This window comes from Loxodonta africana, chromosome 5, assembly GCF_030014295.1.
Source record: "Loxodonta africana isolate mLoxAfr1 chromosome 5, mLoxAfr1.hap2, whole genome shotgun sequence".
Lineage (NCBI taxonomy): Eukaryota > Metazoa > Chordata > Mammalia > Proboscidea > Elephantidae > Loxodonta > Loxodonta africana.
In genome coordinates, this window is record NC_087346.1 from 5,721,966 (window position 1) to 5,744,311 (window position 22,346).

Genomic DNA, 22,346 nt, shown 5'->3' on the forward strand with positions numbered 1-22,346 from the left:
ACAGAAGAAGCAGCCAGACCAATCTGGTCATTTCTATGTCTGCAAGGCGTTTCTCTGTATGAACATTTTAACATTTTTTAAGGGATTCCCAAAGAAACATAATCTTTATCAGATCAATTCTGATTACAAAGAAATCATAGGAAAATAACGAATAGGAAACATAGGCAAATAAATAAATAACATACTGTTTTAGATTTCAAATTTAATTATTTTTCAGTCAAAAATTATATTTTGTAAGATTTCAATCTTTTCCAACGTATTTGTAAGTATTTTAAGACCCAAGGTATGGTCTACCTTAGTGAACCTACCATGGGCTCCTGAAAAGTAAATATTCTGTTTTGATTAATTATTGTTGTATAAATATTGATTAGGTTCATTCCTCTATACATGTAATGTCTTTTTTGTGCAATTGATATATCAATTATCAAATGAAAAGTGAAAAAAACTTAATTTTGATAGTGTATTTGTTTATTTTCCCTTTAGTTTTGCCAGTTTTTGCCTTATCTATTTTGGTTGCAATACTCTTAGAGAACTGCTATGTCTTTTTGAATAAAACTGAACATTCTGAAATATTTCTCTTCATTTCCAGTATCACTCCCGTCTTGAGGTTTGTTTTGTCTAATATTAACATAGACACAAGGGCTTTCTAAAGCTTACTGTTAGATTATAACATTTTCCATCATTTTATACTTATCCTATCACTCTTATTTTATTTAATGTGTTTCTCTTGTACACAGCATATGATCGTGTTGTGCATTTTTTTTACCTTTTGATTTGAATTTTTAGTTCCTTTGTTATTAATGAAATTATTTATGTGTTTGTGCTGAATTCCTTACTTTGCTATATGTTGTCTTTTTTTTCTTCTGTCCTTCCTTTCCTGTCTTATTTTATATTAATTGAATATTTTTTCATATCCCATTTTAATTCTTCCATTTCTTTTTATTTATACGTCTTCAAATAATTTTTTACGTAGTTGATCTGCAGGTTGAAAAATGCATTACTAATGTATCAGGACCTTAATATTGCTCCACCTTATTAAAAAATGTAAGAACTTTTCAACAGGATAATTTCATTTAGTGCTACTATCCTTTGTGGTACAAACCCACTAATCCACTGCCGATGAGTGGATTCCGACTCATAGCTACCCTATAGGACAGAGTAGAACTGCCCCATAGAGTTTCCAAGGAGCGCCTGGCGGATTCGAACATGCCGACTTTTTGCTTAGTAGCCGTCGGACTTAACCACTACACCACCAGGGTTTCCCCTTTGTGGTATAGTTGTTATACATTTTACACCTATGTTATTATAACCTACGGAATACATTATAATTATTTTTTGCTCCAAATAGTTATTTAACTGGTGTGTTTCATTCCTTATTTAAGACTGACATTTCTTTCACTCTGAAGAAATACCTTTAGAATTTCTTATGTTACAGTTCTGCTGGTGTCAGATTCAGCTTTCATTTGGAAGGATATTTTCACTGAATATACAGTCCTGGTTTACAGTTCTTTTTCAAGACATAAAATATATTATTCCATTGTTTTCTACTGTTTATTGCTTCCTAGGAAACCCTGGTGGCGTAGTGGTTAAATGCTACCGCTGCTAACCAAAGGGTCGGCAGCTGGAATCCGCCAGGCGCTCCTTGGAAACTCTATGGGGCAGTTCTACTCTGTCCTATAGGGTCGCAATGAGTCAGAATTGACTAGACGGCAGTGGGTTTGGTTTTGGTTTATTGCTTCCTATGAGTTGGAATCAACTTGATGGCAAGAGCTTTGATTTTTTTTTTTTTTTTTTTGGTTTATTGCCTCTTTGCTTCTGATGAGAATGTCTGCAGTTATTGACATTATTCTTCTGCTGAATGAAATGAATGAAATACCATCTTCTCTGGCTGTTTTCAAAGTATTTTCTTTAAGTTTGATTTTTATCTGTTCGACAATGGTGTGCATAGGTGTGGTTTTCTTTTTATCTTTACTAAGTTTCATTGACCTTGCTTCTATTAGATGATAACTTTTCATCAAATTTATTAAAACTTCAGAAATTATTCTTCAAATATTTTTGCCTAATCCTCTCCTTTTTCTTTCTTTTGTGCATTACAGTTACATACATAGTAGCCTGCTTGATGCTGTGGAAGAAATCGTGGAGATGTATTCAGTTTTTTCAAACTTTTTTCACTTTGTTTCTTCATATTTAATACTATGAATATAATATTGAATTGTTCTCATGTTCATCCACCCCCTATTTTCTGTGTGCATTCTGCTATATGATCATCTGGTAATATTTTCATTTCAAATGTAGGTTTTATTTGTATAGTTTCAAATTTAAATTTCCAATTCTATACTGAGACCCTACCTGTTCTTTTATTTTACTTATGTTTTTCTTTAAGCTCTTTTATCTACGCATTAATGCTGTTTGAAAGTCTTTGTCTACTAATTCTAAAATCTTGATCTTGAAGTTGGTTTCTTTTGAAGGCATCCCCTCCCCTCAACGCCATTGTAGGTCACGCTTTCCTGTTTCTTCTTATATCTAGTGATTTTTATTGTATTTTGGGCATTGTGTGTGATACCATGTTAGAATCATGATTATGCTATTTCTCTTGGAATGGTGCTAAATTTTATTAAATCTGGGAGTTAAATTACCAGAAGCTTCTTTTGACTCTGTCAGTTTGGGTTTTATTAAGGCAGGTCTATTTCAGTTTTTTGTTCAATCCTAGGGTAGTATCCTGTTATAAAGCCAATTTGTGGCCTACATAATTTGCTGCCTCGGTATCCATTATGTCTTCCTAATTGGCCTTTCACCCATTCATATCTTATTAAATAACCTTTCAACATTTAACATGCCCCATAGTCTCTAACTAGCCCTCCCTGCCATACCCCATAGTTTCCTATGCTACAGACCACATTGCTATCCTGTAATGCAGTTTCTTAGTTGCCATAGTTACTCCTTGCCCCTCCCAGCAATGCCTCATATGATTCCCTGTGATAAAAAATTTTGCCTCTTCCCATGTTATCGTCCTGGAAGCCTTTATACTGACCAAGAAAACTTTAGTGTGTGAAACCTAGCTTGCCATAGCCTGCTTGCTATACATAGACCTTGTCCTACAGTTTCAGCTCATTGCTGCCTTGCTCCTAGATGCAACCTCCTGTGTGGCCTTGTGTCAAGGTGGTTGTCTTTTCCTCTCTGGAGCCTGTGAGTACTAAATTCTATTTGCTTTCTGGCCTTCCTGCATGAGACACATTTTTTCTTGCCACACCTGACAGATCATTTACGAAACCCACAAATCCCCTTTGGGTCAAACTTAAGACAAGCCCTTAATATTAAGGCTCATCTTTTCTTCTGATGATAAATGTAATGCTGGATGAGTTCAGCAAAGTCTCTCTGTCTCTACTCTACCTGGGCTTCAAATTCAATGCCTCCCTGTCCTGTGTAATCTCTAATATAGCTGTGTAATATTTTGCCCCCCAGTAGCTGTATTTTGCCAAGACTCACAGAATCTCACCCTGCACATGGACAGTTCAAGCCTTAACCAAGAACTCAGGATAAATTCTCATGCAGACTCTCAGGCCTTTTCGCTGTTCACTTTCCTCTTTGAGGCCCCAGCCCCACAAATTCCAGTCTCTCTGCACCTCTGATTTGTGTTATTCTGCCACAGTAGGGTAAATGCTTCAATTCAGAGATTTGGATAAATCATGAGTCTTTCCGCATGGATTTCCCATCTCTCAGGGAGTGCCATGCTCCACCTATTTGTTCAAAGCCTATAAAAGTTAGCTTATATGTTTTGCCCAGTTTGATAGTTGTTTATCATAAGAAAGGAAGTCCAGTATTAGATATTCTATCAAGACTAGATGTAGAAGTACCAAAATGGATTACTTTTAAAAACTTGCTTTACCTAAATAGATTCTCTTCTCATTAATCTCTTTTTAGGACACACTTTTCTTCATCTATTTTTTACATCATATTCTACTAGGTGTCTAACCAAAATCTGACACCATCCTTCTTTTTATTTTTAAGCTTCTATTTCAAATTAATTTTAGAAAAGTTACAAAAATAGTATATAAAATAACCATGTATCTCTCACTTTGTTTTTCCTAATGCTGTCATCTTACATAACCATAGCATAATTATCAAGAATAGGAAGTCAACATTGGTGCAATATTTTAACCAAAGACTTAGTTAAATGACCATACCTGATCATTTTAAATTATTAATTAAATTAAATTAATATTAATTATATGCATGGGGAAATATACCAGATATAAACGTGAAAATAACAATGTCTTAGATATTGTTGTTTAAGTTGATATTTTGAGTTAAAAGTCTCTGTGGTTGGTCAGAACATCATAGAAAAAATTTTCTAAGGAAATGAAAAATTCAAATGAAATTCAAAACTATTAAATTTGATCTGCAGAGGCAGTTTTGTAACAAATAAAATGGTAATACAGAGACATCTTAAAGACTTTTTAGTTAACACATTTAAATATTACCTTCATATAGAGGGTAAACTGCATTAATACTTTTAAATATGTACCATTTTGATAAAAGGAAGAGATTCTTATTTTCAGATGGGTAAAGCCAATTTTGCAAAATGACATTTCAGGGAAGCATACTGTTTGAACTGGTCTGTTTAGTTGTAGCAAAAGGACATCCCCAGCTGATCTCTTTGATTTCCCTAGCTGGTTTGTCTGATTACCCTCATATGGATAATGCAAAAACCATATGGGGGAATTTACTCTTTTCAGTATTTGCAACCAAACCTGCTGGGATGCTTAGATCTTACAGCTTACAAGCAAGCAAGGGGGGAAACCACAAATTTTTATTTCAGGACAGAAATGAACTTGGTAAAACTAAAAATGAAAAGAAAGATTTTTAAACAAAAGAGAACATGTAATTTTATCCCAAAATATTTGACTTCTTTAGTTTGAGTATTCTGTTAGTTTTTATTTTCTGCTGGTTAGTTTACATGTTTTTTCCTCATTTCTCTTCCTTCATTTAGTAATATTTCTCAAAAGATTAATGTAAGCTATGAAATATATGCATGTTCTGATTTATTCATTATTTCCCATGTGACTGATGAAAACATAAGTCCAATATAGTATATCATTCCTAAAAAAGGAATGCATTCATTTATACACTGGTTGACAAGTTTTATTGTATGTTCAGAGTATGTGTCTGTCATTTTGTTATATTGTGATGGCTTGTGTGTTGCTGTGACACTGGAAACTATGCCACTGGTGTTTCAAATATCGGCAGGGCCACCCATGATGGACAGGTTTCAGTGGAGCTTCCAAACTAAGACAGACTAGAAGGAAAGATTTGGTGGTCTACTTCTTAAAAAAAAAAAAAATGGCCAGTGAAAACCTCCTGAATAGCAGCAGAACATGGTCTGATACTGTGCCAGAAGATGAGCCCCTCAGATGGGAAGGCACTGAAAATATGACTGGGGAAAAGATGCCTACTCAAAATAGAATCAATCTTAATGATGTGGATGGAGTAAAGGTTTCTGGACTTTCATTTGATGATGTTCCACTACTCAAGATGAGAAGAAATAGCTGCAAACATGCATTAGTAATCAGAGTGTAGAATGTACAAACTATGAATCTAGAAATATTCGTTGTTGTTGTTAGGTGCCATAGAGTTGGTTCTGACTCATAGCAACCCTATGCACAACAGAACGAAGCACTGCACCATCCTCACAGTTGTTATGTTTGAGCCCATTATTGTGGCCACCGGGTCAATCCATCTCATTGAGGGTCTTCCTCTTTTTCACTTACCCTCTACTTTACCAAGCATAGTGTCTTTCTCAAGTGACTGATCCCTCCTGATAATACGCCCAAAGTATGTGAGAGGAAGTCTCAACATCCTTGCTTCTAAGGACTATTCTGGCTATACTTCTCCAAGACAGATTTCTTCATTCTTTTAACAGTCTGTGGTATATTCAATATTCTTGGCCAATACCAAAGAAAGCTGAGCAATGAACATGGAAGACCGAAGAAAAATTGATTCCTTTGAATTATGGTGTTGGTGAAGAAAAATTAGAAGTTGTCAAAAATTAAATGGAATACATAAAGATCAATATCCTAGGCATTAGTGAGCTGAAATCGACTGGTATTTGCCATTTTGAATCAAACAACCATGTGACCTGCTATGCCAGAAATAACAAAGTGAAAACGATGACATTGCATTGATAATCGAAAAGAACATTTCAAGATCAATTACTGGTGACTGGAATGTAAAAGTAGGAAACAAAGAAGAAAGATCGGTAGTTGGAAAATATGGTCTTGGTGATAGAAATGACGTAATTTTGCAAGACCAAGGACTTATTTATTGGCAACACCTTTTTGAATAACATAAACAGTACATGGACCTCACCGAAGGGAATACACGAGAATCAAATTGACTACATCTGTGAAAAGATATGATGGAAAAGATCAATATCATCAGTCAAAAGAAGACTAGAGGCTGACTGAGGAACAGACCATAAAATCCTATTATGCAAATTCAGCTTGAAGCTGAAGAAAATTAGAACAAGTTCATGAGAGAAAAAGTACGACCATGAGCATATCCCACCTGAAATTTAGAGACAATCTCAGGAATAGATATGACACATTGAACATTAATCACTGAAGACCAGATGAATGGTAGGTTGAAATCAAGGACACAATACATGAAGAAAGCAAAATGTCATTAAAAACACCAGAAAGAAAGAAAAGATCAAAATGGATGACAGAAGAGACTCTGAAACTTGCTCTTGAATGTAGAATACCTAAAGCAAATGGAAGAAACGATAGAGTAAAAGAACTGAACAGAAGGTTTCAGAGGGCAGCTCAAGAAAACCAAGTAAAGTACTATAATGAAATGTGCAAAGACCTGGAGTTAGAAAAACAAAAGGGAAGAACATGATCGGCATTTCTCAAGCTTTAAGAGCTAAAGAAAAACTCAAACCTCCAGGTGCAATATTGAAGAATTCTATGGGCAAAATATTGAATGATGCACCAAGCATCAAAAGAAGATGGAAGGAATATACAGAGTCACTGTACCAAAAAGAATCAGTCAATCTTCAACCATTTCAGGAGGCAGTGTATGATCAAGAACCAATGGCACTGAAGGAAAAAGTCCAAGCTGCACTGAAATCATTGGCAAAAAAAAAACAAGTCTCCAGCAACCAATAGGATACCAACTGAGATGTTCCAACAAACTGATGCAATGCTGGAGGCACTCTCTAGTTGATGCTGAGAAATTAGAAGACAGATACCTGGCCAGCTGACTGGAAGAGATCCATAGCTGTGTCCATTCTGAAGAAAGGTGATCCATAGAATGTGGATATTTTCAAACAATATCATTAATATCATATGCAAGTAAAATTCTGCTGAAGATAATTCAGAAATGGTTGCATTATTACAGGAAACTGCCAGAAATTCAAGCTGGAATCAGAAGAGGATGTGGACCAGAGATAATGTTGCTGGTGTCAGATAGATCTTGGCTGAAAGCAGAAAATACCAGAAAGATGTTTATGTGTGTTTTATTGACTATGCAAATGCATTTGACTGTGTGGATCATAACAAATTATGGATAACTTTGGAAAGAATGGGAATTCCAGAACACTTGATTGTGCTCATGAGGAACCTGTACATAGATCAAGAAACAGTCATTTCAGCAGAACGAGAGGCTACTGTATGCTTTAAAGCCAGGAACGGTGTGTGTCAGAGCTGTATCTTTTACCATACTTATTCAATCTATATGCTGAGCAAATAACCTGAGAAGCTGGGCTATATGAAGATGAATGCAGAAACAGGATTGGGAAAAGATTCATTAACAATCTGGATGACACAATCTTGCTTACTGAAAGTGAAGAGGACTTGAAGCACTTACTGATGTAGATCAAAGACTATAACCTTCAGTATGAATTATACCTCAACATAAAACAAAAATCCTCACAAATGGACCAATAAACAAAATATTGAAGTTTTAAGAATTTCATTTTACTTAGATGCACAATCAATGCCCTTGATACCAGCAGTCAATAAGTCAAAGGACATATTGCACTGGGCAACTCTGCTGCCAAGGACCTCTTTAAAATGTTAAAGAGCAAAGATGTCACTTTGAGGACTAAGTTTTCCTGACCCAAGCCATGGTATTTTCAACCGCCTCATATTCATTGGAAGGCTGGACAATTAACAGAGAAGACCAAAGGAGAATTGATACCTTTGAATTACATGTTGGCAAAGAATATTGAGTAGCTCATGGACTTCCAGAAGAACAAATACTTGGAAGAAGTACAGCCAGAATACTCCTTAGAAGCGAGGATGGAGAGACTTAGTCTCCAATACTTTGCACATGTTATCAGAAGGGATGAGTCCCTGAAGAAAGACAGTATGCTTGATTTAATAGAAAGTCACCATAAAAGAGGAAGGCCTGCAAGGAGATGGATTGACCTAGTGGCTGCACCAGTGGATTCAAACATAGTAACGATTGTGAGCAATGATTGTGAGGATGGTGCAGGATGGACACTGTTTCCTTCTGTTGTACATAGGGTTATTATGAACTGGAACTGACTTATGGCATCTAACAGCAATAACAACAACAATCTATGCAAGGCATTGTTTCTGGTTCTAGGGATTCTGTGATGAACAAGACAGAAATGTCACCTGTCCTCAAGGGATCCGTGGGAGACAATTACTTTTAATATAATTTCAAACAGAAATAAGTATTATGAAGGAAACAGAGAAGTGTAAAAGGAATACATACTGAATAGCTATAAGATGCCATTTTTTTTCCAGAGGGATCAAAAAAACTTTTCTCAAGAAGTAACATTTAAATGGATACTGAATGAAGTGAAGGAGTAAGATACGTAAGACATGTTACTTGAAGAAGTGCTTTCCAGGTAGGTGAAATCAGAACAACAAAGACAGCGTGTCCAGAAGACAGAAAGTGAAGGGAAGAGTAGTAGGAGATGGGTTCACAGAACCGTCATGAACTCAGCACGTTCAGTCATGTAGATCCTGGTGTGATGACTGATAACTGCGTACTTTGAAGCAAGGGAATGCCTTGTTTTGATCTATGTTTTGAAAACATCACTCCGTCTGTTCTGTAGAAAATAGATTGTGAGGGCATAAGGGTAAAGGCTATGAAACCATTCTTCTTTTACTGCATTAAACTTATAGAAATATAGATTTGGCATTTGGGGAGGTTTGAATAATGGAAACAAAACTTTAAGCTGAAGTGATAGTTCCTTTGGGAAGTCTTTTCCAAATTATTATGCAGATTTAAGTGCTTTCTACTCTGGGCTCAGGGAACATCATTTTCAAACATCTCCTATAAATAGAACTTATTGCATTTTTATGGGTTTTTGATTATATGTCTATAACCTCCATTAGCAGATTATGAGACCCTTGAGAATTGATTCTGAGTTTGTACATCTTTCTGCCTGGTGTTGACTCTATTGTAGGTAATCAATAGATTTTATTGAATGCATGAATGGACCCAAGTTCTTAAATATGTTACTTTTGAGATTTGAGACTTAAACATTCAGTTTGCCATACTGCTTGCTTTATTACAATATTTTTTTGCATAAAGATGACATCTTTTAAAAATCTTTTAAATCCATTTCATTTACTGTTTTGAAGTGTATATCACTATATTCATGAGACAACTTAGAGAGTAACAACTTCTTTCTCAGTATGGTATGTTCCAGCAATTTTATGACCTTTATATACAACTTTCCTTTCCTTATGGTTTGAATGCAACATATTGTAGCATGCTGAAAAGAAATCTTTATTTTACAGCATATGGTAGTCTTCCAATAGCAGGCAACAACTAGTAAAAATTTGAGGAAGAAAAGATAACATATTCCATTTCACATAGTATTATGCTGTTAGCACTTGGTGGGAAATAAACAAATTTAAATAAAAGAGCTTGCATAGTCAACAGAGAATGCAGAAAAACAAATACTATTCTCTTCTTGCATTTTGTAATTCCATAAAACTACAGGTTTTTTTTGTTTTGTTTTTGCACCTGTATGCAATACTGTTTAACCTTCCTAGAAAAGTAGTAAATTGAAAAAAAAAAAAGTTGCGTTAAGTGATAACATGAAATAGATGATTATAGACTAAAACAGACATGTCCCGATCACCCAGGTAAATTTTCGTTTATGTACATATCTAGACGTAACTCATTTCAGTCTTCTCCCTTCATAGTTTCCTTTGTCTCTAAAAACTCAAATCAAAGAAAAAATAACATTTGCATATTATTTTAAAATTATACAGTTATGTATTTTCCTAAAAAGGTACATATTTGTTATACTTACGAATATCATCTTATATCTTCAGGGTTTAATTAGGAGCAATTTCTATTTAAGATGCTATTACTTTGTAAAATGTAAAACAAATGATACTTGTAAATATCAAGCTAAATTTTACTACTTGAAGATCAGATTTATACAACTACCTCAGTATCCCACTTATAATTTTATTTTATTTTCTCTTTTCAGAATTAACAATGGTGTTCCTCTATCAGTACAATTAGCAGATGATCTATGATGAATTTTCAATAAACTAAGTAAAAAACAAACAAAAAACCAAACTGTCTTATTTATCCAGTGCTGCTATAACAGAAATACCACAAGTGGATGGCTTTAACAAAGGGAAATTTATTCTCTCAGAGTCCAGGAGGCTAGAAATTCAATTCAGGCCTCCAGCTCCTGGGGAAGACTTTTTCTCTCTGTCAGCTCTGGGGGAAGGTCCTTGTCCAATCTTCCCCTGGTCTAGGAGATTTTCAGTGCAGGGACACCAGGACAAAAGGATGCACTCAACTCCTGGCTCTTCTTTCTTGGTGGTAAGTGATCCCTTTCCTCTCTGCTGCATTCTCTCTCTCTCTTTTTTTTTTTTTATCTCTAAAAAGATTGACTGAAAATACAGCCTAATCCTGTAGATTGAGTCCTGCCTCCTTGACATAACTCCTTCTAATCCTGCCTCATTAACATTATAGAAGTTAGGATTTACAACGCATAGGATAATCACATCAGATCTCCAAACAGTAGACAATCACACGATACTTGGAATCAAGGCCTAGCCAAGTTGACACTCATTTTGGGAAACATAATTCATATATAACACAAACCCACTACCAACAAGTCAATTCCAATTTAGTGACTCTGTAGGACAGATTAGAACTCTGTCGTAAGGTTTCCAAGACTGTAATCTTTAAGAAACCAGACTGCCACATCTTCCTCCTGAGGAAAGACTAATGGGTTCAAACTGCTGACCTTTCAGTTAGCAGCCAAGTGCTTTAACCACTGGGCAACAGGCCTCTAAGTAAAAGCAGAATATACTTTAAAGAATATAATTAAAATATTGTTGAATCAAGGTGTTAAACAAAAAGGCATCAAAGAATTAGACCGGCCTTAACACCGTTGCATTTACATTTATGTAACATCTCGAATTTATGTAACATCTCGAGTTTAGAACAATACAGCATATAAGTAAGTACTTATTTTTAAATAACAAAGATATGGGTCAGAATCCAAGTACCACTAATAAAGGAAATTCAGATCATTAAATTTATTTGCATAAATTCTTCTCCCTAGTGCTTCATTGCTTGGCAGTAATTTAAAAGAAGGAGATAGTTATCCTCTCCTTCCAGTCACCAGAATACAGCCAGGTGACACATTTTACGTTTTCCTATAGCTTGGAAAAAGTAAAGATCAATTTTATGCTTTCAGAATGTATACTTACTACTGGTTCATTATCAGAGTCATCTGATTTTATTTTAAAATTCAACAAAAATGTTGTTAGATTCCCTTCTATTTGACATTTTTTTTTTTAGCAAAGAAACCTTCAGGCAAAATTATAAATTATAGTATTGTTTTCTTTAGAAGTGCGTTCATTTTTTGAGGCTTGTGGATATTGGTCTAATTTTGATTTAATGAGACGGGGTCACTCAGGTGAAATCACACAGTTGTTTTGCATCATGTTCTGCAGGGGTTTACCTCATGAGACTAAGAAATCAATTCTCATACTAGGTGTTCAGCTGATTCCCTCCCTCCAGTCTGTGAGAGCTTATACATTTCCACTTAGTGAAGCCTGCTGAGAGGGCCCGAGTAGTTACTTTAACTTCAAAGCCATCCTAAGTATCCTTCTGAAGCTGTTCTTCCCTAGGGCACAATTAGAATGATTCTTCCTCTCTGCACAGAACTGCTTTAATCACTTTGAAGTGGCGGTAATTATTTCCTTCTGACCACTGTTGGGCCTCGGTGCACAAAGGTTACTGGGAGTGTCTCCATATTTTCACTTCAAACCCGTGTTCCATACCAAGAAGCAGACTCATAGGATCATCTCTATTCCAGTAGGGGTAACAAATGAAACAGAAAAGATAAACATGGCCTCCCAGAGGAAAAGGGTTGAAGCTGATCACCCAGTATGGATAATTCCTGTTCTTAATCTTTAGTGAAGTTCAGCTAAAACCAGTAAAAAAAATAAAAATAACAATCCTTCAATCTCACTCTCAGAAGAATCCACCCAGTATGGATAATTCCTGTTCTTAATCTTTAGTGAAGTTCAGCTAAAATCAGTAAAAAAATAAATAAATAATAATCCTGTCTCACTCTCAGAAAAATCTAAAGCCTATTAATAAGTAAACATAGGTGGTTTCATTTCATGCCAAATTTTTATATAATATCTGTCTATATTGTTCTATAAATTTGTTTTTCGTATGTGGAAGTTCTATCTTTAATATTATCAATAAAAAAATATTATCAATAGGTCAAAATTATTGAGGCATTTTTATGCCCTTAAAAATACCCTGTTAAAAAATCATTCCCACATTTCCCTTTGAAATCTTATTAACATGCTATTGTAAAATAGTAGATGTACCTGTCATTTGGCTTAATGAAGGAGTCTACAATGCAAGTCATATATAACATGGTTATACAACAGGATAATGCTTGGGTTTTACTGTCTTATTTATTTATGAGTAGAAATTATTTATGTAGAATAGAAATTTGCCTATATCAACTGTTTAAAGGTTTAATGGGATGTTTCTGCTTGATCTAATATCTTATAATGGGGTAATACATTCTTATTATCCTAGAAAAAATACATAGTCAAACTAAGACTATCAAACGAAACCCACTGCCCTCCGACTCATAGCCACTGTATAGGACAGAGTAGAACTGCCCCATAGAGAGTCCAAGGAGCACCTGGTGGGTTTGAACCACCGACCTTTTGGTTAGCAGCCATAGCACTTAACCACTACGCCACCAGGGTTTTCAAGACTGTCAAGAATGTCAAAATGTTACTAAGGTTTCCAAGACTATCAAGAATTTCAAAATGTTACTATTTATGATAAAATTCATATTGTGATCATTAAAGTCTCTGTGTAGAGTAAACAGTTACAGCACTCCACTGCTAATCAAAAGATTGTAGGTACGAGGCCACCCAAAGGCAACTTGGAAGAAAGACCTGGTGATCTACTTCCAAAACATCAGCCACCAGAAACCCTATGGAGCACAGTTCTGCTCTGATACACATGGACTCAGCAGCAACTTGTTTGTGGTCATAGTGTCTTTCACCAAATTTATCCTGTTTTCATTCAAGGAACATGGTTAGGAAGGGTTTTTTGAAATTAGGCCCACGATAGCCTCTGCTGTGCTTAGGTATCGTCGATTCAGCTCCTTCTCGTAGCAACCCTGTGCACAACAGAGTGAAGTACTGCCCAGTCTATACTACCCTCACAATTGTTGCTCTGCTTGTGCTCATTGTTGTAGCCACTGTGTGTTAATCCATCTCATTGAGGATCTTCCTGTTTTCGATGACCCTCTAATTTACCAAGCATGATGTCCTTCTCCATGGACTGATCCCTCCTGATAACTTGTCCAAAGTATATGAAATGTAGTCTCCCCATCCTTGCTTCTAAGGAACATTCTGGCTGTACTTCTTCCAGGATAGATAGCCTCTACATTATTCAATCCATTGGTCAACTTGCAGGTCTCATTTTCCTTGACTTAGCAGTGCTTGACACAGTTGATAATATTTTTTCTTTTAGAATACTTTCTTTCTCTAATTTAAAAGACACCTTCAGTTTCTAGATTTTCTCCAATTCTATTGGCTGCTCTTTCTCAGTTGTGATAGCTAATTTTATGTGTCAACATGACTAGGCCATGATTCTCAGTGGTTTGGAAAGTTACTGGATTGGTTGCTGTTCCATAATGAAAGTGCAGTGAACCAAGAATGAAAAAGGAAAATAACTAGTGCAGGACTGTAGCTCTCAACAAATAATTGACATTATCCAGTATCGAGATCACAAACTTCTATTACTTACACAGTAAAGGTGATGAAGAGAAACATGGTAAGATTTCATCTCACACCAGTCTTCCTTTTGTCCTTGTTTTAGATTATTATAATAATAATAATCTGTGTTATTACAGATTACCTGTACACATGCATCGCTTCTCAATGGGTCGCGGGTGAAAGACAAAGAGATGAATGGCTTATATACCTTAGACTGGAGGGGTTTACATACTTGGATGTACAAGAAAAGGGAAAGGGGAGAGAAAGTTGTCCCTTGACTCAGTCTGGGCTCAGAGTGCATGACAGTCTTGTGATCATTATCCCCATCCTTGAGGGTGTCAAAGGAAGAACATTCTCACTCATTCTGGAATATAAGATAAAATCTTGCCAGCAGGCAATTATGTAGTTTATAATATACCTTACCTCTAACGGCACTAGGGGAGAGGGCCCTACTTCCCCTAGGGTGCATTCCTTCAGTACAATTTCAGTGTAATAGTCATGAAGGCAGTGAGAGACAAAGGTGCTTTCTGCTGCCTCTGCAATAATGTGATGTAATGTAATATAATGTTAAACAGTGTAATCACTTTCCATGAAGTGATCTGATGTGATGATTAACCACTCAGTTGCAAGGGGAATTTTCATGGGGTGTGGTCTACCTTTAGAATATAAATGGGTATTCTGGCAGAGCTCACTCTCTCTTGACATTGCACTCTTCTAGTCATCTGGCGTATGGATCTTGGGACATAAGCCTGCAGATGTCTCTGGTCTGCTGCCTGACCTACAGATTTTGTACCTATTACCCTCACAATTGATTGAGCCAATCCTTTTAAGTGAACCAATTTCTCTTTCTCTCTCTGTATGTATATACATACATACAGAGATTGATATGTATCTATCAATCTGTCTCTCTGTGTGTATACATGTGTGTATGTGTATATATATATATATATATATATCAATTGCAGATTTTGCTACTCTAGAGAATCCAGACTAAGACAACATTTTTCAATGTTTGATTCTTTTTCATCTCCTCAAACCCCTAAAATGAATTCCTGGGTGGCACAAACAGTTAAGTGCTCAACTACTAACTGAAACTTTGGTGGTTCAAACCTACCCAGAGGTGTCTTGGAAGCAAGGCCTAGTGATCTGCTACTGAAAGTTCACAGCGTTGAAAACTGTGTGGAGTATTGTTCTACTGTGTAACACATGGGGTTGCCTTTAGTTGGAAATGACAGCAACTGTTTTTTGTCCTTTGTTTTAAAGATTCTAAAATTTGGAGTGCCTCCGGCTACGTTTCTTGATTCTTATAACAGTAAATTGCTGTGGAGTAATAAGTTACTCCAAAACTCGGTGGTTTAAAATAATAAGTATTTCTTATTACTTGAGAGTCACCCGATTGGTTCTTGTGATTTGGGACAGTTTCAGCTGATTTCAAAAGCTCATTCACACATCTGTTTTCAGCTAGTGTGTTTTCTGATGAGTGGCTGTTCAGGATAGCCACACTCGTATTACTGGAGGTTGGCAGGCTAGTTGGGCTGGGCAGTAATGGCCATGTCTCTCTCATCATCTAGCAGAATAGCCTGGCTTCCAAGGGAGAAACCAGAAGTACACAAGGTGTCTCAAGATCTCACCTGACAATTCCAGCACATTCTCTTAGCCGAACATGTCAAAAGTTTGGCCCAGATTCAAAGGGGTTTGGGTGAACTCCACCTCTTGATGGAAGGAAATATTTAGTCATATTAGAAAGGGCTGCAGTACAGGGACTGTAAAGAATCGTTGACGAATTTGAAATTAATATTGTACTATCATTTCCTCTCTCTTGTTTGTATTTTTTCCTCAGTGATCTTACCCAATTGCAGAGATAGTTTTGTATCATTTATATGCTGATAATCTCCAAATTTATATCTGTAACAAGTATGTCTCCATGAAACCCAAGAGTCACATACCCAATTTCTTATTTACTTGGATGCCTAAAAATTTTCTCAATTTAAAACATCAAAGTCCACACTCCTGTCTGTCCCTTCTTACCCAACTGCCAATCTGTTCATCCGACACCCTTCCCCTTCCCAGGTATTTGACATCTGCATCCTTCAGTTTCTGAGCTCAAAAACCTTGGAGTCAACCTGAAGCTCTTCTTTTCTCTTATACTCTGCATCTAATCCAGCAGTAAATTACTCCTCTACCTGAAAAATGTAACCCACATATGATCATCTCTCATCATTTTCTGTACCTCCATATTCAAACTTGCATTATTTTCCAAATGTCTTATTAGACAGACCTAATTTTTTTTTTCTTCTCCTCCTGCCCTGTTGTTTGATGTCATCGAGTTGACTCCAAGTCATGGCAATCTCACATATAACAGAATGAAACACTGCCTGGCCCTGTACCATCTTGAGGAAACCCTGGTGGCGTAGTGGTTAAGTGCTACGGCTGCACACCAAAAGTTCGACAGTTTGAATCCACCAGGCACTCCTTGGAAGCTCTATGGGACAGTTCTACTCTGTCCTATAGGGTCGCTATCGGTCAGAATCGACTGTATGGGTACGGGTACCAGCTTCATGATCACTGGCACATTTGAGCCCATAGTTGTGGCTATTGTGCCAATTCATCTCTTTGAGAGTTTCCTTCATTTTCATTGGCTCTCTACTTTACCATACTTGATATCTTTTTCTTGATATTAGTTTTTCCTGATTATGTGTCTAAAGTAAGTGAATTGAAGTATCATCACTCTCGCTTCTAAGAAGTGTAATGGTTGTATATATTCTAAGACTGATTGGTTAGTTCTTTTGGGAGTTCATGATATTTTCAATAATCTTTGCAAATACCACTATTTGAAAATATCAATTCTTCTGTTTTTCTTTTTAATTATCGAAGATCCACATGAATATGAGGCAAATGAAGAGACCATGGCTTGGGTGAGGCACACCTTAGTCATCAAAGTGACATATTAGTTTTAAAAATCTTTACAAAACTTTTGCCCTAACTCACCTAAGATCTATTCTCCAACAGCAGCTGGAGTAATCCTTTCAAAACTTGAGTTAAATTAGATCAGTCCTCTGCTCAAAACCTTCCTAAAGCTCTCTGACAGTCTAAAAGCCACCATCTTTCCAATGAGACCCTTCTCACATATTGTTCTATTCTTTACATTACTCTGCTGGATCCATACTGGGAATCTTGCTTTTCAAATATGGCTAAAATACTGTGGCCTCAGGATCTTTGAACCAGCTGTAACTCTGTCTGCAATTCTTTTCCATTTCCAACAGGTACATAATTCACTCCTTTACTGCTTTGAAGTTTTTGTTCAAATTTCACATTTTAAGTAATGCTTTTCTTATCACCATATCCTAAACCAAACATTAACATTCTTGTCATAGTTCCTGGCTCAGAGCAGACACTCAGTATATTTGTTGATTGTTGATAAAAAGTAAGGTTGAGGAAAACTTAGTGTTCCAATGTATTCTTGTAGTTAAATAAGTTGGAAATGAACAAGGAATATAATCAAATAAAAATAGGCATGTAATAGGACAATATGTTTATAATGTTATTTAGTGAGAAACAAAGTTTTCTGAATACATGAAAAGAAAAACATTCTAGAATTGTATATACCAAATAGTTAAAACTATAATTATCTCTGCATCTGAAGGTGGAGAAGAACAGATAGAATTGTCAGGATGTGGTAGGGGTGTGTGAAAAGAGTAAGTTACATCTTTTACTCAGAATATATATTTGGAAGTTTCACAAGATATCTGAATGTATTAACGTTTAATCTAAAATACAAGTATTCAAAAAAGTCATGGATGATATAATTATAATTGTATAATGTGGAATGCACTAATCTCAATATTATAAATATGACTGAAAAGTAAGAATACAGCAATGGAAATGCTGACCAATTCAAACATACACAGACCATGAGCTAACATATAACCCAAAAAAACCCACTGCTGTCTAGTCAAGTCCAATGCATAGTGATCCTACAGGACACAGTAGAACTGCGCTACAGGGTTTCCAAGGAGCATCTGATGGATTCAAACTGCTGAATTCTTAACCACTACACCACCAGGGTTTCCAAACCAATATATAGCCATTCCATAATCTCAATGGATTGTAATCAACTGCATTTGCTTGAGTGTCCTAGATTCTTGTGATATAGTTAACAGCTTTCTGATGAGAATGTTTCTTAGTAATATGTAAGTTTAAACTTATAAATATTAATTTGCAGTTACTTTAAATAATTTATACAGTAGGTTCCTACTAAGTAGCCTTTAGCTCAACTAAAAATAAGTTTGTGAAATGGCCTGTCATTTATTTATAAAAGCTGAGGAAGTGACTGGCATTTTCCATAAAGTTTATTTGTGTCCTGTAGATAGAAAAGAGGAACATAAGCAAAGTTTAGAGAATCGCTGGTTTCAGGAGAAGGCTCTGCTCCTTTGTGACTGTTTTCTTTTCTCTTTTTGAGAGCAAGAAACCCAAAATCAGCTTCAATTAAGACGAAGTTTAGAAGCTTCTAGATTCTGTGAATTAAAACACTAAACTAAAAGGCAAATATAAATATAATTACAGCTTACAAGTAATTTCATAACTATTGTCAATTCAAATTTTACCATAGTTATTATTTATTTATTTTAATTTTCACACAGAGTTGGTATTATTTGACCGTTGGTATTTTATTGTGATGGTCAAAAAACAAAAACAAAAACAGTTGCTGTTGAGTTGATTCTGACTCATGGTGACCCCGTGTATGCAGAGCAGAACTGCTCCATAGGGTTTTCAAGGTTGTGACTTTTTGGAAGCAGATACATTTGTTTTCCAAGGAACCTTTGGATGAGATCGAACTGCTAACCTTTTCGTTATTAGTTCAGCACATAATCATTTGCGCCAGCCAGGGTTATAAAGCTATAATTAACATGCTGTTTTAATGAATCCTGTATGGCATTTTTTCCTTTTTCCTAGCAACAGCCAATTCTAATTCAGTGAATGTTAAATTGAAGTATGCATGTTGTATCACTCTGATCCACATAACCCAATTCTAACCTACTAAGTTCACAATCAATCTTCAATGCATCTTAATGAAAACACTCTATTCTTTCAGTAGATTTAATATTGTTAATTTATAATGTTGGAAAAAAAAGTTAATGTCATTGAGTACCTCAAACTATTCCCAATACATTTTATACACAATTTCCATGACTTATTCAAAATAAGCAGACATAGAAGAAGACAAGACCTGATCAAAAAACAAGAGATTAAAGAAACTAAAGAAACAGACTTATAGGCTATCCAGATAGGGACTTCTTATCCATGATTATTAAAATGATAATGGTTAATAATCATTAAATTAAAAGATTAGGAAGTTTTTCAGAGAACTAGAAACTATAAAAAAGAACTACATGAAAATTCTAGTACTGAAAAATTCAGTAGTTAAAATATAGAACTCAACAGCTGATTTTGATAACAAAATAGAAATGGTAAAGGGAATTAAGTGAACTGAGAAGTAGAATATCCAAAGTGAATTAGGTAGAGATACAGACAGAAAATAATTTATAAGACATATACGGTGTTATGAAAAATTTATACATGTATTTATATAGAGTGCCAGAAAGGATGAGAAAATTGACATTTGGAGAAATAGTGGCTGATACCTTTTCAAAAACTAATGAAAGACATCAAACCAGAGATTCAAAAAAGTTTCGATAGATGCATAACAGGAAAAATAAAAGACAATCAGACCTAGGCATCCCATGGCATCACTTTTGAAAACTAAAAATAAAGTTTTAAAAGCAATCCTAAGGGGGAAAAAAAAAATGACCCATTGCCTTTAAATGAGTGACAATACACACTGAGAGATGACAACAATAATACGTGCATTTCTATAAAAAATTTCTATAGAGCACAGAAAACTTTTGTTCTTCTTCGTCACTGATTTTTAAATGCCAGAACTCCAGTGATTACTTGGCTGCTGTATTTAATAATGCTCTTTCCTTGTCTGTGTATGATATGGGTAGTATAGCTTGTCCTGCTGTTGAAGAAAGTATATGAGAAATGCAAATACAGTCTCGTAAATCTGTTACCTTCAAGTTGATTCCAACTCATAGTGACCCTATAGGACAGAAAATATAACGGCCCCAAAGTGTTCCCAAGGAAACCTTGGTGGTACAGTGGTTAAGTGCTAAGGCTGCTAACCAAAAGGTCAGCCATTCAGATCTACCAGGGGCACCTTGGAAGCTCTGTGGGGCAGTTCTGCTTTGTCCTATAGGGTCACTATGAGTTGGAATTGACTGCTGGCTGGTGGATTCAAAACTGCCAACCTTTTGGTTAGCTGCTGAACTTTTAATCACTACACCACGAGGACTCCCCAGTCTGGTAAGAAGTACTATTTATCACACAAAGACATGTTGATTTTCCTTTGTTCTTTCCATTTTAAGAAGAGGATTCAGTAAATACTTTCAGTCCCTCTACCTGTTGATGTAACCCCATTTGGGAATGGGACTTTGTTATAATAATGTGACCGTATCTGTGTAGGGTGTGCCTTAAACCAATCACTTTTGAGATATAAAAAGGGGAAATTAGGAGGCAAAGATAACAAATATACTATTTTAAACAACCTGGATTAGATAACTAAATTCAGCAGTATTCAGCTAACTAAAATACCATTTTATTAACGTTATTAATAAAATTCGACTTATAATCAGGCGCCAAAAATGTCTTGGAAGGTAAACTTGCCATGTAATTGCTATGGAAAATGCAAGAACTTATCTGTAAGTATTCTTCTCCAGTTGTTGTTGTTAGCTGTCATCAAGTCGATTCTAACTCATGGCGACCCCATAGGTTCATAGTAGGACTGTGCTCATTAAGTTATCAAGAATATGACCATTCAGAGGCAGATGACCAGGCTTGTGTTCCCAGGCACCTCTGGGTGGGTTCAAACTGCCAACTTTTCAGCTAGCTGTCAAACGCTTAACCATTTGCACCTTCCAGGGACTCCTTATGTAACATCGATAATTAGTGTTAAGATCAAATTATTTTATGCAGACTTCTCATTTTACTTGTTTTTCTTTGTGCACAGTTATGACAGACTTTATTAATAGTATGTTGTTTTAAACTACATAGAATCATACACATTTATGAGAAAATAAGAAAGGGTTCTCTCTTCTTACTTCACATATGCCTAGCTATTTCATTTAAACAAGACTATTTACATAATCACACCTATATTTTACCTCTAATTGTCATGCAAATAATTTTAAAAATCGAAGGAACAAAAGAACCTCAAGAAGGTTTCCAGTTTATTATCCAGTTTCCTGTCAGTAGTATATTTAAATCATAGAGGGGATAACAGGAATTTTAGTCTTCTTTATTTCTATTTCTCCAGAGGGGGAAAATGATAAAACCTAAATAGCATTCTATTTTAGTAACTATTAACCCTTACGGCCAAGAATAATATCTTTTTTTTTTTAATTCATCTTAAAACACTCTCTTTAAGGTTCAAGTGTATAATTTTTTTTTAATTTCAGGAGAAAGAAGTGAATGGGAGGCACGCGCACACACGCACACACACAGGGTCCTCGGGGACTGAGAAATAGAGAAAAGGGAAAGGACTGGAAGCAGAGAAAGATTGATAACAGCTTTTTCTTTGTATCTTCTTTTTAGATAAATAATTTAAAAGTCATCATTACTTATCTTGTCGTTCTTTTAATTTACTTAATTTTCATTTCATTAGATAGACATTCTCTTCTAACTCTTAACTACCCAATTCCAGTATACCACAAGCAATTTTTTTTCCCCACAGAAGAAATGAACTCATAGAAAATTGAATGCAAATCCAGTATTACAAACTGATAATCGGTTAGGTCTTCATTCTCTGACTATTTCAAAAAAGAGATGCATAAAGGTCTTTAGTATAGTGAAAAAGCAAACAAGCTTTGTCACCAATCACTTTTTTTGCAGCTTTGGGAATGTGGAAACTGTCTGACCTTTATCTTTCTGATGTAGGATTGCTAGTGTATCGGCAAGTGTCTATTACTAGACAGAGCAGTTAACTTTGTGCTGGATAGGAGCTTTTTATTT